We start from the raw sequence: 18739 nt of genomic DNA, 5'->3' as shown, positions 1-18739 counted from the left end.
ATAGAATTATTACATTGTTGGTTTTGTTGACAATAAGAAAGAACAATCTAAAATACCTCCAACCATATCCTTTTTACTTATAATGAGTAAAGTAGACGGGGGTTGAGTCAGTGTCTTTCTCGAAGACACCTTAACATAAAACAAGGCCTTTTATCTGAAATCAAACCGGACAAATACTTGTAAAAAACAAGTCTCCTGAAGTGATGAAGCACACTGATTGTTGCCCAGACACAAGCTGTCCTTTCATCATCATAGTCAGAAATGGCTGATGAGAGCACAAGCACGGCAAACTATTTTCTGTATTACACCATGCCAGACAAATATGTGGGGAATTAATTTTGAAAGATCAATGCCTTTATGGCAGGGAAAAAAAGATGATCACAAAGGCTAACTAGAAGAGCAGCTGTGGTATGTACCTATTTCAGTGTGGCTTCCCAAAGACAGAGATACTAATGTTACACACATTAGAATGAAATAGTATTAAGAGACAAAGTGTTCAATGCGTTTGAATGAGTGTAATAATAAGACTCAAAGAGTAACAGACTAAGAAATAAGAAGGCCTTCACATGCCCTGACACATACACACACTTGCATACAAGCAGGCAGACAGACAACCCCCCCCCCCCCCCCACCCCCCCCCCCCCCCCCCCCCCCCCCCCCCCCCCCCCCCCCCCCCCCCCCCCCCCCCCCCCCCCCCCCCCCCCCCCCCCCCCCCCCCCCCCCCCCACATACACACACACACACACACACACACACACACAGTATACACAGTTGATAAAAGCTCCACGCAATAGTACCCTGCAGTTCTTACACTCACCAGGAGAACCCACACTCACAGACATAGGTCACGCTTGCTGGTTTCCTTAAAGGTCAACTTATCTACTTAAGAGGCTCCAATTTACTTTAATGCACATTGTCCAAAAGAAGAAAAAAATAATAGAAAAAGAAATGGCAAGAGAGAGAAACATCACAGCATATCTGGAGTATTCTCAACTGTGCTTTTTTTTACCATGACAAATGTGACTGCTCTTGGTTCTCCGAGGAGGATTTAATAAATGTCTGATATCAAACCTAATAAAAGAAATAAAGAGTGATTAAGCTGGCGAGGCCAAAAGCCTATAAACTAAACAATAACTGACAAAGTGAAAACACGCTAACACTGGGCAGGCTGCAGTCACCACATCATCAACAGTGCTCTAATGGCCCTCTCTAACACACAAGCTTGGTATGCGGCACAGAGGGAAAGTCTTCGAGGCAGCTCACTGACGCCGAGGAAAGAGGAGAAAGCCTCTTGATAGACTCTTGTAGATGCCATTCCCTATCACGCAATGCCTCTCAGTCATAAACACATGACAAATGCGGCCTTAATCATTTTTTTTACGAGCGGGGATGTGCAGGGGGCAGTGCATGGTTAGAGGGAAGAGGGGAGCGGTGAGCAGCAGGCGGCCCCCTCTGCACAGAGGAGAGGGCTGTGTGGTAAAGTCTCCTCTGGAACATCACTCGGCCAGCGATCCTTTGATCTCCACACCGCAATTACACCAGCATCCAAATGAGCATGGAGTCGCCTCTGAAACAGACTTCAAACATGCACATGTACACATTCTAATACACATACACTGTATAGGATTGGAGCCATGTGCTCCTCTCAACAGTAAATTATGTACTGTCTCCAGCCGAGAACCTGGGGATGAAAGGAGGCCTTGCTCCTCGTCTGATCCCTCCATTAATGATGGCTTGCTAAAGCTAATACTGTGTATTCTCGTCTAAACAAGGGCAGCTTCCCAGACTCCAAACAGGATGATCTTGGTTTCACAATTAACTGGTTTTGGAGGCTCAAAAAGTTTGATCAATCTGCTGCAATCTCCCATGAGAGACAACAGCTACAGCAATAATCTATTGTGTCTCTACAACCTGTAATAGAGTGCGTGTCATAAGGAAATCAATTAATTCAGATACATTAAACTCGTAAAATAATGTTTGGTGGAGCGTGACGCTAGGACATTAACATAAAGCCTGAGTGGCAGCATGAACAAAACACCTAGAATATAAAACAGTACCACTTACAGTAAACAGTAAACTGAACCTGCGAAATGGCCTGAATGGATGTCCTGAAAGACACAGATGAGATTGGCTTATTTGCCTCATTCTAGGATTCGCCCTCTTTTCCTCCACAAATTTTTGAGCTGAGATTTGTCTTGCTGTTTGCTTTGAATAGCCCTTAACCGTATCATCATCTCAACTGTGCTGGTGGAAAAACACGGGTGCATGGCGACAGCCAAATGGCAGTCTGGTGTCTCTGCTGCAGACTAGCTACCATTAGAGCTGAGAGCAGCATTTATTGTACAATTAAGGCCAGCTAGATCTACCTGTAATCATCTCCATACAGGTGTGAGCTCTCTGGACAAGGGAAGTGACTCATCACTTGTCAAACATCAACACTTTGATGTCGGCATTGTTCATTGTGGCGCCCTCGGGACACCTGAGCACTACTGTTTGGCTCTTTAAAACGCTCTAAGATTTATTGCGTTTCACACAGTTAAAAAAGAGGCGCACACACGCAACATGAAAAAAAAAAAAAAAAAAACTCTTCCTTCTGATGACATGTCATGAATCATTTGATTTAGGAGTTCCCGTCCTCCTCCCTCCTCCTGACACTCATACTTTCGTGTCAGGAACATTTTAACAAACAGTCAAAGGTAAACAACTTCCCTTGTAATACAACGGTGCCAAGCAAAGCACTAAAAATAAATTTTGGAAGAACGGACACCACAAGCCTAGAGGGCAATTGGAAAAGTGCAATAACAATCCACAAGTTGGTGTTATTGACAAACGGGTGTAGTGTGGAAAAAAGTAGCCTTTTCAGATATAATGGTTCAGCCTTCTAGATCCATTCTCACCGTGGCCACATGACATTACTATAAAAGTGTTTTGACAAAACAGAGCTGGAAACACAACGAAGAAGTTTATTTAGTGCATTAAGTTCACATTATGAACAGTGTTGCACTTGCAAAGTTAAAACCACATGGATTTTATCTCCAGCTCACGGTGCATCAAGAAAGCCTCAGTTGTCGTTGTGATCTGTGGGAATTTCATCTGTAAAGTGATGTTTTTAAAGCTACTTGAGCAACAATATGTGAGGACAAAACCAAATATTTGGAGCAAAACATATTTAGATATAAGTATAATATTCATAGAGTGTTATCCTTCTGCTGTATTGGCTCTCTCCAGATGATTTTACTTACTTGTTGGGCTTTGCATGTTTTTTGTAATTTAAAGCCTTCCATATGATATGACAAATTTTGATGGAAAATGGGGACCATATGCGGGTATGAGCTTAATGAAGTGCAGAGTCTGGTTGGGGTTTGCAGAGCTGGATGTTGTGTTAGAGTTTACTTAGCGGCGCCTCCAGGCAGATCCTCTCACAAAGATATGACCGTTTTTTTGTCAGCAGGAGACCGTAGTCAACAGGCTAACACTTCCGATCTGTGACAGAGATAGACAGGGCAAGTACTGAGAAACCAAACTTTCCAATGTTGCCTTTGAGGACAGCACAGATATAAGTGAAGCCAAGTCAAATTAGGGTCTGCTATATAGGCGCTGTGGGGAGCAACTTTAAAGCCTCAAAATTAAAACAGTGCGGCCAGATGTCATTAGCTTTGACACAAGTAATGTCAAAATACAACCAACAAAAGACTGCATAACATTAACTTATGATTTGTACAAAAGAAGAAACAAAAGAGGAGAAACAGCGGTTGTACTTTTAGGTCAGATGAAAAGATGAGCAAGATAAATCACAATAATAAATTTGACTGCAACATCAAAGGCTTACCTCCTTGTCGTCCCAATCGTGATAGTAGTGGACGTGTTTCTTTTCATCCATTACCCAGCTCTTGATTTTCTACATAACGTCCTGTTTGGGGTTAAAAGAGAATGAACGAGAAGCCATTAACGGAGATGAAAAAGAATATAAAACCAGCAGGGTATGGGGTAATTATTTCCTAAATGCATGGGATCCTGATGCCAAAATGAACAATGGCTGTGCTCAGATTTGAGCAGGAGTGGCCTGTCTTTGACAGGGATGGCATGCACAAGACCCCCTTCCTTCCTTTAAATCATGACAAAATGCCTTCTGGGGTGTCTCGCTTAGAGTCGCAGATTTTAACATCAATATTCCATCGGGACTGTTTAATGAAAAGGATAAAGAGGAGACTAAATTGGAAAAAGCGAGAACTAATTGGAACTTGGTTAGTTAGGTTTAAATGATTGGTGCTTCCTCAGGCACTTTGCAGAATGTATACTGAATAAGCACTAGTGAGGTACAGAACTAATTATTCACTGTTACTTCTGGAGAAAATATTGAGTATTTCCAGCTATGTATGACACATTCATTACTGAGGTACTTGTGGGTTGAGACCACAGGCAAGACTGGGCCTTGACAGGATCTGGAAGCGGAAAAGGGTGGGAAAAAGGGAGGGAGGTAGTTATAAAATTTGTAATAAAGAAATTGAGCCTATTATTGTTGATCCAGCCCCACAGAAATTAGCGGAACACATTCTTTTTGTTCCTGTCAACTTGACCTCCCCCTTCATATAAAAACTCCCCCACCCCCTGCAACACTCCCCCTACCTCCTTTTCCCTCCCCAAACCCTTGCAGCACTTCACAATCATACTCCCTTTTGAAAGAACTGAGGAAAAAATCCTGCCAGAGCCTCAATTACACAATGGCAGAAAAAGCTCCACACACTGACCCCCAGCCAGCTGCATTCACTCTCTGCACATCTCTCTCCACAGGAATTCTAAAGGCCTTTTAGTCAGGCAGCCAGAGTGCAGCCAGCGGGAGAGAGCGCAGGAAGAGCTGCATACACTCCGCCCGCGCCGTCCCAAGTCTTCACAGAGAGATTAATCATCTGTGAAATGGAAACAGCAAACGGCCAGTGACACAGGCTGAACCCGCTCCAGGTTTCCCTCATCAGCTCGCAGCCACCGTGCAGTGCTCCTCTAACAGGCAGGTGTTAATAAAAGGCATATAGGTCCCACAGGGGTCAAACACATATGCCTGCCACCATGAAGCGCTGCTGGTGGGCCGGCTTCTTATTATTGTTTTGTAAGGATAGGTATTTTGAGGATTCACGTGGACAAAAGCAATGAAACATTGTTCTTGTAAACACAGCACCATCAAATGTTATTTAAATCTTCTTTTTGCATTGCATGAGCCCAGTGCTGCTGCATGAATATGGATTTTGAAGAAACTCATAATTAAATATTCGGGAACTTTTTTTATTCAGACAGCAATTTTAAATCATTTTTCAATACATTCCACATTTCAGATTTGTTTCCTCGGTGTGTCACAAGCTGTGAAAGCTATGAAATCTCAAACCAATAAAACCTGCACAGGTTATATTTCTATTTATTTTAGTGTTTCTAGTGGTAACAATGTACAGGACATTTCCTACACTAGATTTTTCCAGAAATAAGCTACAAAGTAATTACAATTTTTATACTTTGCAAAATAGAGATTTTTGTCGTCTTATCATAATTACTTCAGAATGTTATAAAATGTAATAATTTTTTCATATAGCAAATAAATAGTTGGATTTACTGTTGTATTATTTCACTTCCACTGTCAGTGGAAGTCAAATGTGAGAAGCTATGTTAAAAAACAGGATTTAGGATTTTTAGGACGCAACTTAATGTAAACATTTGTGTCCATTAACCAGCTCTATAAGTGTGAATGATGCATCTTCTTGAATCATACCAGGTATACGGGACAATACGCAGATATCTAAATGGTAAAATAATTGTGTAAATCCACTTCAAGCAGGATAAAAGCAGCTCTTGCTCATGAAATTTCAGGCCACATAAAGACCTGTAAAGCTTATAGGAAATTATTATTTCAAAGGTCTTGCAAATTACTCAGTAAAGAGGAAAATCTAAGGAAGTAATCATCATCTATACAAAATCCCCCTTGTGTTCATGCTGTGCTCTGCAAAAGAAAGTACAAGCACTGTTGTTTTTTTAAACTGTACATTTAGACGTAGTCTTGATGCACATGTTCTGCATATAGATTACATAAACATGTATATGTGCCTTTGCACACACAGCTGAGCGTGCCAAACGCTATGCGCACACTGTGAGACAATCACACAATCCCTCCCATCTAAAAGCTTGCTGCAGCCTTTGATAAGCACCATTCTTTGCCATCTAAAGAGGTCTTCCATAGATTTCACTTGCCGACGTGTGCACAACCTTTGACAAGTAATGTATCATTTTTATTCATTGCCTAAAATTGTTAGCAATTATGTGCGTAAGCGGCCACCTGCCTAGCCTGAATGGCTCCTGTCTGTGGGGCTACAGGGGTGTGGGGAAGTGCTGTTGGCTGGGGGGCGAAGGGGGGGGGTTAGTCTGAGGGGAACCCACCAAACACTGGGCTTCTGCAGCAGGTGAAAAAGCCCCACTCGTTAGTGTAATGAGTGGTCAGAGCCTCGGTGTGTCAGGCCCTGAAATTGGGCATGACGCTCCAAGTGAAAGGCCAGATCCCCTCGTGTGCTAGTTCAACCTATCCTGCTCCGCTGATGGAAGGGCATCATGAAACGTTTACAACCAAATCATTGCTAACATTGGCTGCTCAGCCTCATTACCTTAACAATATGACCATCTGAATGCATGTGCATCCACATATATTTTGATCTGACATCCAGGATGTGGATTTCTTTTCTCTCATCTTAGCCTGCATTTGGCCCGGACCTCGCTGCATATAACCGAGGAATCCTCTGTCAAAGAATATTCTAAACATTTACGGTATTCATAGCAAAGTATTGGCATATGTGTCACCCACTGTATGGCCTTATACAATTTCCTGAGCTGCTGGAGGTGTATAAGCATGAGCAAATGCTATGCCATGATTTGAGTATTACTTTAGATAAAAAGAGCTGTGAGGAAACACTTTCATTAGCCCAGTGCTGTGACCCAGGGTCAGCCGCTGAATAAGTAACTCTCTATTAATGATTTCTACAGCAGAAAACCCCTGACCCCTGATCACTTTCAATCTGAGAAAGGGAAAAAAAAGGGCCTGGGGGAGAGGGTGAGACCTATTGGAGGGAGATTAAAAAAAACATTTTTTTTTCTCCTTGGCCATGTGTGTGGGAGGGTTATTATTTGTGTCTCACTGTGAGGGGTAGCAAAAGGCCTGCTGGGACATTGACTCACGTATTCTGGTTTGAGTTTCTTGTCACCGCCTCTAATGGCCATCTTCTCCAACTTGTCAATAATAGGGCCGATCATCTCCTCATCCTTCAGCCTCAGCTCATCGTGAATGATCTCCATATCCCTCACTGGATCCACTGTCCCCTCAACATGGATGATATCCTCATCCTCAAAAGCACCTGCAGCAACAGAACAAAAAACATATATCAGTATAGAATCATTTTTTTCAGCGGCAACAACAACACTTTTTAATGTGTAGACAGTAAAAGCAACAGAATCCGAGCCACAGAATCAATAACATTGACTTCTTGAGATCGAATGTGGAACAGTGATTAGATTTGGTGCACAAAAATCATTAGCTTTTTGCAAATAATATGGGAAAAATAAACATCCACATGAAAAGGCACAGTGGGAATTACGGGGAAGTCATAACAAATACGATGAAATACTCAGGAATATATTTCATGTTTCGTTTTCAGTGTCAGAACTGCAAGAAACCAGCTTACAGTGTCAAAATTAAAATTGTCATTAAGTGCAGCAAAACAGGCTTGTGTGTCACTCTACATGAAATGGGGAGTGTCTGGTCGTGCATTTTGTACCCTTTTGTCTTAAAACTATTTGCCATTAAGTTAAAAATATACAAGAAATGAACAAAAAAGTGATTTAACAGAAAAATCTCAATATTCACAGACCATAGGCAACCGTCTTCCCTTATTAATTTGCGTCATAGATGTCTTGGCTGTGCTGGTGATTAGGTAATGAGGCTCTGAAGCAGACCATTTATCCAGCAGCAGCTCTCAGGACTCCTGATTCTCCAGCAGAGGGAGGGGGTGAGGGAGGGGGGACACGGGTGTACATCTGTCACATTAGAGTGACAGCCTTTAACATTATCAGTGGACTGCAATATGCTCTTTAATTTGCAACCCATACAGGTGGTGCACAGTCAGTTTTATAATATTACTAATTTAGCAAATAAAAGATGTATTTACAGTGATGGAGGGAGCACTCAGATCCTTTACTTTAGTAAAGGTTCCAACACTTCAACATACAAATACTCCATTAAGTCAAAGTCCTGCGTTCAAAATGTCACTACCAAATTCTGTTCGGAGAAAATAATTAAGATTACCCTGCATCTAATACTATGTAATATAATTAAATATTATATTATTATTATTACATTATTGGATTATTATCACTGATGCAAATAAGCATTTTATGGTTCTAGCTTAAACTATTATATAAGATATATATACACTACAACACATATGATTATCTTATAAAATATGATACTGCACTGTTATAGATTGGATATATATAATATTATCTTATGATATAATATAATATAATAAAATATCTAAATATTATCTTATAAAATATGGTACTGCATTGTTATAGATTAAATATAGATTAATATATATATAGATATATATATATTCCTCACATTTGTACAGCATTTAGTACATTTATATCTATATCTATATCTATATTTATATATATATATATATATATATATATATATATATATATATATATATATATATATATATATATATGGGACTTGGGAAGTTTCATTCTGCGGCATAATGGGAATGCCATCTCATTCGACAGGGTAGTGGATGTCAGGTGAATGATGACTTGGCATCATGTTGAGGGATGTTTGGAATTTGCATGGTGGAGTCACTTAATGACATCAACAACCATATTCTTGTGTTGACACCTAGTGATGGTCTATTGACAGGCGAGGCCCTGCGAGATGTTAACGTCAGAGGTGATCCACACTATTCCTCACTAGGCTGTCACATTGTATTTCAACAAGTTCGAACAGTGATACATGTAGAAAATATTGATGATTCATAGCTGAGTGTCGTTGTCAAGCTGGGAAACAACATGAGATTCAGGCAAATCAATGCAGAGTTGCATTATCTATGAAGTTATCTCAACTGTTACGTTACCCCCTACCTCCAGTAATCAGATACATTTCCTGGTTGTCTAAAGATGAAGCCAGATCTTTGGGTTTTTCAAGAAACTCTGCCGCTCAGGGGATGACAGTGTCAGACCGTCAGTCAGCCACTTTGGACCAGATATTGCAACTGTTTAGTGGATTGACGGGCTAATGCTCATTTGAGGTTTCATCATCAACTTTCTTTGTATATATTACTGATGTACTGCACAATATACATCCTAGTCCTCGACTGCACTTTATTTTTTGATTATTTTTATTATTCTGTTTGTACTATTTTTTAACTGTTTGTTTCACATCATGTTTTGCATGTTTGTATGCATCATTTTGTCCTTTCTGTGGACCCTAGGAAGATTAGCGGCCACTGAGGCGTCAGCTAATGGGGATCCGGTAAATAAACTAAACTAAACCTACATGTAGGTAGACAATAGGAACTCATATTAGCCTATATGTTTAGGCTTTTACAGGCCCTGTACTTTAACAAAGCTCCTGCTGATTCAGAACGACTTCAACTTTGGTCAGGAACTTTAATCGGACCTTTGTGATCAAAAGTTATCAAACATTGGGGTTGTCCTGCAACATTTTTGCTGTGGCATGATGCCATAAAACTGGAAGTTTTTTGTCGTACTTTATATCAAATCTGCTCCAAATTTCTCAAGCACGATAACAGTCCAGGCTCTTTCATCACCAATCAACCATTTGTTGTTGACTTGTGTGGGAGGCATCATTGCACTCAGCAGAGATTTAACATGGAACTCAACACCAAGGCATTTACAATCTACCATCACTCATCAGACACGGCTAAACATTGTAGCTCAACAACAAAATGACAGACAACCAACAATTCTATTCCAGTGGACTTGTTACAGAAGCTGTAGACTTTTGTGCAAGCTGTCATCCTGTGCGTTGTCCTCATGGTGAAATGAACTTATCCAATTACTCTTTGCCTAATCAGGCTGTTTTGGTTCCTCTCCTCTTGCAGAGGTACTCCACAGTATAAACAGTTCACTTACGCTGCACAGAAAGGGGCTAATCAGTGGAATTATTGTTTTGCTGCTCCAATTTACCAGCTCCCTGTTCACCACTGATTGGAATGAAAATTTGCTATTGTGTCTGCATGAACTCGGAAAATATAATGCAATGTAATCATTTTGTTAGCTGCAAGAAAATACATATATTATAAACAATCATGATGTACAGTTCTGATACACTGTTTCAAAATGGGAAATGCATTGCTGTTTGTTGTTCAATTTAGTACATTATAATAAGTAGCAAAGAGGTTTAAAACAGGTTCACATGGTTAATATACCACTCATGATTGGTATAAATCACTGTTAATGAAAGCATGAGAAATGACTATATGTCAGTCCATATATTAAAATGTTTAAACACTTAAAGTAACCACAATCACTTCGTAACACCTTTATTACTTTTTTTTTTTTTTTTAAGTAATCAGACGTTTTTTACTATTGTCATACATCCCTAATAAAAAGCTGATAAATCAAAATTTCAAAGAGGCTTTCAAAGAGCAGGAGCAGCTGATCACTCACTATTTAGTCATCAGCTGACACTTTCCTCTGACTGTCACATATTCCAAAGTAATTTGCCTTAATTAACTTCGCCTAATTTAACATTCACATCTACTTTACCGCCGTCCCATTCAAGGCTTAGAGCTGGAGAACAAATGCACGAGGTGAAAGAGAGGAGAAAAATCTGAGGGGCAATCTCCACAATTAGTCTTTTAACAACTGGGTCTGGGTAGAGCTCTGTGAAGACAGCTCTTATGAGTCTGCGGCGCCACACAAAGCCACATGCAAGACAGTTAAAACACACAAAAAAAGAAGAAAGAGGTTGGAAAAAGGCCCACGAGTCAGGTCTGTCTCACAATTATAATTTTACTGCTTCATTTCAAATAGTGTATGTTTTGAAGACACTATTAACAGGTGCTCCTTTATTGACAATACAAAAGGATTAGTCTTTAGAGCGTGAGTGGTGTTCAATGGTCTGATTAGGGATCAGGCTAAGCTCTGCAAAATTACGGACTTACAGCGACACTGCAGGCTGGCGCAGCCTGAGAGGATATAACTACATAAACTGACATTTACAAATGAAAAACATCAGAAAAGGGGAAAGAACATTAATTGATTTGACTGACTTTGTTGTGTTTTACACTAACCTTACCATCCAAAATGTCACTTCAACAGCATATAAACAGATATATTCAAAATAAAAATAAATAATTAGCAAGCTGTTTCCTGTCGGTTTGTTTCCTGTTTGTAGGATTAATACCTAAAACAACCTCAACCAGGTTGAGCGAGCTATCATCACTTTTCTGTGAGGTACACAGACAAGCATGTCTGAGTCAAGTCAAGATCAATACTGATTGAGCTGCTTCCTCTGATGTTGCTACCTGGGAGGATATATGTGGTCAACATAATTCAGTTAAATGACAGTATTCATTGACTTCTAACTTCCTGTGCATGTTTTCACATGCAAGAAGGGTAAGAGCACATCTAAAGGACTTGCATTCCTTGCGCTGCTTTTAAAATGTTCATGCAAACTCAGTGCCGCGATTCTCCTGGTATTCAGAGCAGTAAAAACTATTTTATGAGTCTGTCAGGAAAAGCACATTATGGATGTCTTCCAGCATAGAAACACTGGCAATGCACATCAGAGTATGTATGTTCATTCAGGAAATATCTTCCCGACATTCATTTTTGTATACATGAAATTGACAGCGATTTATAGTACACTGCTTCTGTAACAGAGTTTGTGGCATATTCAGCCTTCTTCCTGCCTATATCAACATTGGCTGCTAAAAAGCATTGCGACACCAGAAAATGGCAGGTTCGAGCCCTTCAGGGAAATACTGAAACATGTTTTCTACATGATCCCATCTTTCAAAAAATATCACAGTGAAATCATAGTGCTCGATATGAATATCTGTACCTCACAAGGTGTCTCCAATTCCATCGTGTCATTGCAAACTGAGTATTAAAAGGTGCATTTTTCCAAAATGTTTGCTATTACCGACAGGAAAGAAAATATATGTAGTGGAAAGCTGCTCAGGCAAGCCTGATCTGTGTGCAATTGAAAAGTGGATGTGCTGGGGAGGCTCCAGTGTTCATAAACTTTGACAGAAAACAACGGTGTTAATTCCCCTTATGATTAGCGTAACCTCTGTCCCTCCATTTATTTTGTTAAACCACTGAGCATGAGAGTGCCTTGATTGAAAGGAACCGTCATATGCACACCACTGTTGTCCCACATCGTTCAGAGAACAAACCTTCTTAGATCTTTAACTACTATAGGCCTGCTGATTGCACAGGCACCAGCAATTTCCTAACCAAACGCCACCTGAACAATGATGTGTTCAGCTTTCAGACCCTCCAGCCTTTCAAAGGTGAATCATTTCACAGTTTGGAGCGATATCTCCATAGCAACTCCTCTTTGAAGGGTTTAGAATCACCATCCAATAATTCTATGATCATCGGGCCTTGCCTTTCCCAGTGGTTCTTTTCACAGCGGACAAGCAAGGGGGGCATGAGGAGGAAGCAGGAAGATTCTACAGTCTATTTCAGGCAATTCATCTTGCAGCCCCATTAGAATTCAAAATATTGCGACCTTCAATCACCGGGCATGTTATCTGGAGCTGTGGCGATCTCCAGTCAAGATGGGTAGACATTTTGCTCTAATCATCCTCGATGAGTGGAGGCTGACAAAAACTCTTCATTCTCGCTGAAGCAAAATGCTAATTTAAATGCTGTGACAGCACCTCAACACAGCCCAAAAACACACAAAGGGAGGATGATCCCCATGCACAGCTAAATGATCTAGATTCAGAATTGCTGTATTGGTTGACATCACATGCAGCAGAGGGAAGCTTACTTTTCTTATTGATTTGCAATGCAACATTACTGTTTTTTCTCAAGCATAACAAAACACAACATGAGGGCAGATGCTAGGATCCAGCTGAGACTGTTGTACACAGTGTATTGTGGGAAGTTATTTGCGGTTATTTGCTTCCTATAAACCAGTTAACCTTGCTACAACAGAGTGTATCATCAACAAAATTACACATTAATGGACAAAGTAATTATTTGTCCAGACTTAACAATTGACTTAAACCAATTGACTTGTTCCCTCTTTGATAATGTAATGTCAATTTCATCAGAAGTATTCTTTTGACAAAAACAGTTGTTGGAATGATGGTACATCAGCCGAAAACAGTATTTCATATATGCTTCTGAGGGCTTTAAATTAATATACAATTGGACACTATATAGTAAATACTATTATTACCAGAATTACTATTCAAAGAAGCAACATGATGGTTGATGGATTGAGCTATAATAAATGCATGTATGTGGGCTTAAGTTCAAATGTTTGTTTAGTAAAAATGTGTTAATGCTAAGCTAATTTGAACAGCGCATTGAACTACCATCACTAGAAACATATTGTTTACTTTCCTACTTTTAAGATGTGCTTTTTTTATGTCAATGAAGCGAGCTAAGCTGGGCTCCTCTCTCTGATGAGCATATATTAAAAGGATAAACCTGTTACCTATAAACCTATTGTTTTTACAAATCTAATAAAAAAGCTACAAATAACAATAGATAAAGTCATCCCAATAAGTATTGTCTTTTTAAGGGAGTCCAAATTCCTTGTATGGGCTTGGATACTTGGCCAATAAAGGTGAAATATAAGTTTATTAAAGCATTGTTAGTTTATTCTTTCAATAGGACTTGTTGACAGTAAAACAAAAGAGACAAACAATGTCTTTTAAATGGGAGGAAAACTACAGTATGACAAATATGAATGACAGGAGAATTCACCGTTAGACAGGATAACACCTGTTTTAGTGAGTATTAGTGGAATACACTCAACTACTAAGATCTGAGGTTTCTGTAATGTTAAGTATGTGTTGGACATACAAACTCACATCACAATGATGAGCAAATTAAAAATAACTTTGTGAATGTGTAAAATTATGTGTACATTTGTTTTCTATTTTCTGGCTCAGCTCTATATAGTTATTATTATAAATGTATAGTGGTACTATAGTGGACCATGGATGACGTCATGTTGTGGGCCAACCCCAAAAGCTAGCATCACACTGGTTCCCTCGACAAAAAATCTTTGTTGTTTTCCATTGGTTTGGATGTATGATTACAACAAGCTCCGTGCCAAACAAAGTTTATATTATTAACAAAGTTGTTATCATGTTTAAAGCATGAATGCAATCGGCCAAAGTAAAAAGCTAACGGTAGGCTTGAGATGAACCAAAATGCAGTCATGCGAGCGTGTGTACATACACAATGAGGCCGCGAAGGCTGACGAGTTAGCGTGATGTCGTTTTCCACGTTCAGTCATTTAGACACTTATTAGCAACTGCCTTCATTAAAACAGGTAAAAGCTTTAAATCCGGAGAGGGGTATATACAAATATATTTTATATTATAGAACAAAAAGGTAAACACTCTTAAGCTTGTTTTAAGCACACACATTATTGCAGGCATCTAACCAAAACCCCATTAAAAGAAATATATTGATTTAGAGAAATGGGAGTCAGATAAGTAAAAAAGCTAACTCATTCCTGCAGCACTCTATTGGTTGTAAAAAGAAGAAATTACATCAACGCAACAACTGATTCAGCAGCTGAATTGATGAGAGATTCACTCGTGGCCTGATCTGTTTAGTTAGTCACACACATGGAAGTCAAGGGGCTAGGTGAGGTGTTCTGGATGTTTGTCAAGTTGGAGAATTTGTGAGTGGGTGAGTGATACGGCACAACTCTCGGAGATCAGCCATTACTGGCGTCAGTGAAGAAGCAGGTTAGTCATAAATCATCTCTGTCTGAATAGTCAATCCAGTTTGTTCATACTGCCTGGAACTAAACAATTATATTGCTTTGTTCATAAGCGATTAGTGTCCTGTGGGCTGACGTATGCATGACGCAACAACCACACACAAATGCAATGTCCTACCAGGTTCAGCAAAGTGAAGCCAACGGATGTGATCGCTCACTCTTTATCATCAGATATTCATCAGTTAATGATGAATCATGTGGAAGTCATTGAGGATATTAGAGCTCTTTAGAGAGTGAACGTTTTTTAGAGGGGAGTGATACGACCAATTTCTGGATCAATTTGTAGTTGACTGACTTTGATTTGATCTTATTAGCCCCACCACCAACAACTGAAATAAACATTTCGCACATTGCAACACTCCCCGAGTGTTTGACAGATTTGATACACAAACTAACACACAGCAACTAAATAAACTGACGTAGTAGTTTATTTGGTGTCTGTTGGCTGTTGTACAAGCTGCTGTTACCACAGCTACAGCTAGCGGTTTACATGTACAGTGAATTATGTGACTGACAAAGTATTCTCTGTTTGAAATAGAGACTGTTGAAGATTTGTGACATCTTCTGTCTGTTTAGTAAAGTATTAAGCACAACACTGCCAACACTAAATGACAAAAGGAAAACACTGGTGTTGTTATTAACATTCTGTACTATGGTTATGACGACAATAGACAACATATACAAAGACACGTAACCTGCAACTAACAATTATTTTCACTGTCAATTAATCTACCAGTTTTTCCTCTCACTTAATCAATTAACCTTTTGGCTAATAAAACATAAGATGTTTTGTTTTGTCTGACAAATTCAACGATAAAAGACAATCTTCACAGTTGAGAAGCTGGAAGTTTGGCCTAATTTGCGAGAAAAATTAGTTGCCGATTCATTTCCAATCGACTAATTGATTGACAGACCAAATGTTTTAAGTTATATGAAGGATACAGCAATACTCTAGCAAAGATCTTTTGTAATTGATTAGGTTTACGACCCTTAAAACGGCTATCATTACTTTACAAAATAGGAGAACTGTCTTGAGTCTGCTTCAGGCAGTAGAGGGAGGGGGGAGCCTCAACTTAACCAGGAGTTCAGGTGCTGAAAGCATGAACATCACAGCGAGAGAAGAGTCCACGTCAAAAATAACAGCTACTTTCCAGCCAGCTGCTCACAGCCTCAGCCAGTCCCTAAAGATACAGTAGCTTAAGGCTAGATCCTTACTGAGTGTCGCGCAACCGTAAATAAGTCATTCGAAGTGAACCAGAGCATTCCTGCAGTGATGAGGGCGACATTGTGTGAGCATTGAAACATCTAATTGCTGGAAACCAAACATCTGGGAATAAGGCCAGGAGAGCTGGCAGAGTTGCTAGCGAGGAACAGAAGAGCAGATGAAGTAGAACATGTCTGTGTCTTGTCTCAGACAGCGAGGTGTTCCAGTCACTGAGGAAGCACTGGGAACACTTAAACCATTTTGTTATGAGACCAGGGAACACCAGTCATTCAACGGAATCAGCGTTCAGGATGCACAGTAATCGTTGTTGGAAGGTATTCTTGAAAGCAAATCCACTGTTTACAAAGGCTTTTCAAAGTCATTATGGGTTAAAAGATATTCATAACGTGCACGCCAATGGGGGAATTTTGAGATATCAATTGGAAAATCAAGTTATCAACCTATTCTACCTTTGTAAAACCTGTTGTTATTTCTCAAATTGCACAACTTCTAAACAAATGAGTGTAACCCAATATAGGGAATAAAAGACCATCAGTACAGAAAATCAAGCCTGAATTCATCATCTCAGGTCAATTGCTTGTGTCCTCAGTTTGCACGCACAATCACTGTCTCGTGCTACTGAGGCTGACGACTCTCTGTCGCATCTTCAGAAACCCTTTTGCTAATTCACAGACAAAAAACATACCACTCCAGACAGGAGTGTGATCCACCCCCACAACCATATAATCAAGCAATATAAAAGTAGTTGCTTCAACACTGCAGTCTGCCTGACACCAGACAGATATAATTACAAAACAAAACTATGCTTAATGGTTAACTTGTGAAACATACAGCATTGTTTCTAAGAACTTCACAACAGTGGAAACAATGGCATGCCAAAGGAGATAGACATAAACACACACACACACACACGCACACACACACATACACACACAGAGAGAAGAGGCTTTCGATCTTCCTATTTAGTAAGGATGTTTTTTGTTCTTTGTGTGAGTAGAAACAAAAGAGTTGGTTTTGAGAGATGATCTGGCATTTACATTCGGCCCATATTAAAGGAACTGTGGGTGTTTTAAAACCATGTACATGGTGATATTATAAATACATATAACACACATAAGTAACAAAAATGTATGCGTCACATCATGTTAAGTAGTCTCTCAAAAAGTGGACAAATCCAAATAATAATTTCTGACAACACTGTAAAGGGAAATGCGAAACACTTATTAATGTTTTGAGTCACATTCCTAGTATGTTCAAAGTGCAAACACTTCTGATTCTGAATCTGATTCTGAATCTGATTATAATTCTGATTCTAAATCTGATTCTGAATCTGATTCTGAATCTGATTCTAATTCTGATTCTGATTCTAATTCTGAATCTGATTCTGAGTCTGATTCTAAATCTCATGAAAACACCAAAACCATCAATGATCTGATATAGTGTATTCCCCTGTGCCATAGACCACTATTATTGTGCAAAACCGTGTCAGTCAGCTACACCGCTTCTCTGGTTGACAAGTTTGTTAATTGAAAACGTGCTCGGTAGTTTATGTTGAATCAGTTCCAAATGCATCCTACAGCTGTAAAGACTCACTAGTAGTGTATTAATCCTCGCCTGAAAACCCTATTAACCCCTGTTTGAGTAAAGATTGTTGAAAATTACAGTGAAATGCTGAATTAAGATATTACATATCCTTCTTTTTTATTTAAAAACAACAACTAAATATGTATGAAGCCAAAAATGTAATGAAAGATGGACTAACTAAGTTGGTTTTACATTTTTTAAGGGTTTTGTTTACAATCAAAATAAATATACCGGTAGAATAACACCAACTTTACCCATTAACTTAAGTTGTACCAAAAGTCCTTAAAAGCTGAACTGACAGACTTGTTTATCTCACCTCACATGAATTGTCCACTCTGTAAATCATTACATATAAGTCTTATAGTGGGTGGTCTTCCAGTTCCGCTTCTCACAAAGGCTATTTGAGAACTGTGCACCACTGACTAATAATCACTTTTATTCCAGCACAGAGACAATTTAGGAACAATATTGCGAATTGGCCTTAATCTTAACCCTTTCTATGCCGTTATTGTATGCCTGCCATTTCTGACTCTCAAATCAGAGTCTTTCACACACCGGGAAAGTCAATAACAGCATACAATCAGTAAACTAATTCCGCTATTTTTAAAGGGCCTCTGAATTCCTTACAATTTCTGTCATTTGAATGATAGCATGCAACACTTTGACTGTGTGAGACGAAGACCACGTCAGAGACTCGTAAGAACATGAGGGAGACCTGAAAAGTGATTTGCAACCTATCTCAGGGAGGGACAGACTAGGAATAATCTGCTGACATATTCACATTTCTACATTCACGAAGTCCCAGAAGGCAGTATTTTGAACCATTCCAAATATATGTTTTAATATTTTAGTAAAAAAAAAACTTAAGGAAAAGACAAAGAAAACTTCATCTTCACAAT

General features: G+C 39.3%; 1 pseudogene; it reads right to left on the bottom strand.

Moving 5' to 3' along the window:
- Nucleotides 1-18739, bottom strand: part of LOC117750572 — a 36750-nt pseudogene that overhangs the window by 12953 nt on the left and 5058 nt on the right.

Source organism: Cyclopterus lumpus, chromosome 21, assembly GCF_009769545.1.
Source record: "Cyclopterus lumpus isolate fCycLum1 chromosome 21, fCycLum1.pri, whole genome shotgun sequence".
NCBI lineage: Eukaryota > Metazoa > Chordata > Actinopteri > Perciformes > Cyclopteridae > Cyclopterus > Cyclopterus lumpus.
The sequence above is the reverse complement of the archived record's forward strand: the minus strand, read 5'-3'. Positions and strand labels throughout refer to the sequence as shown.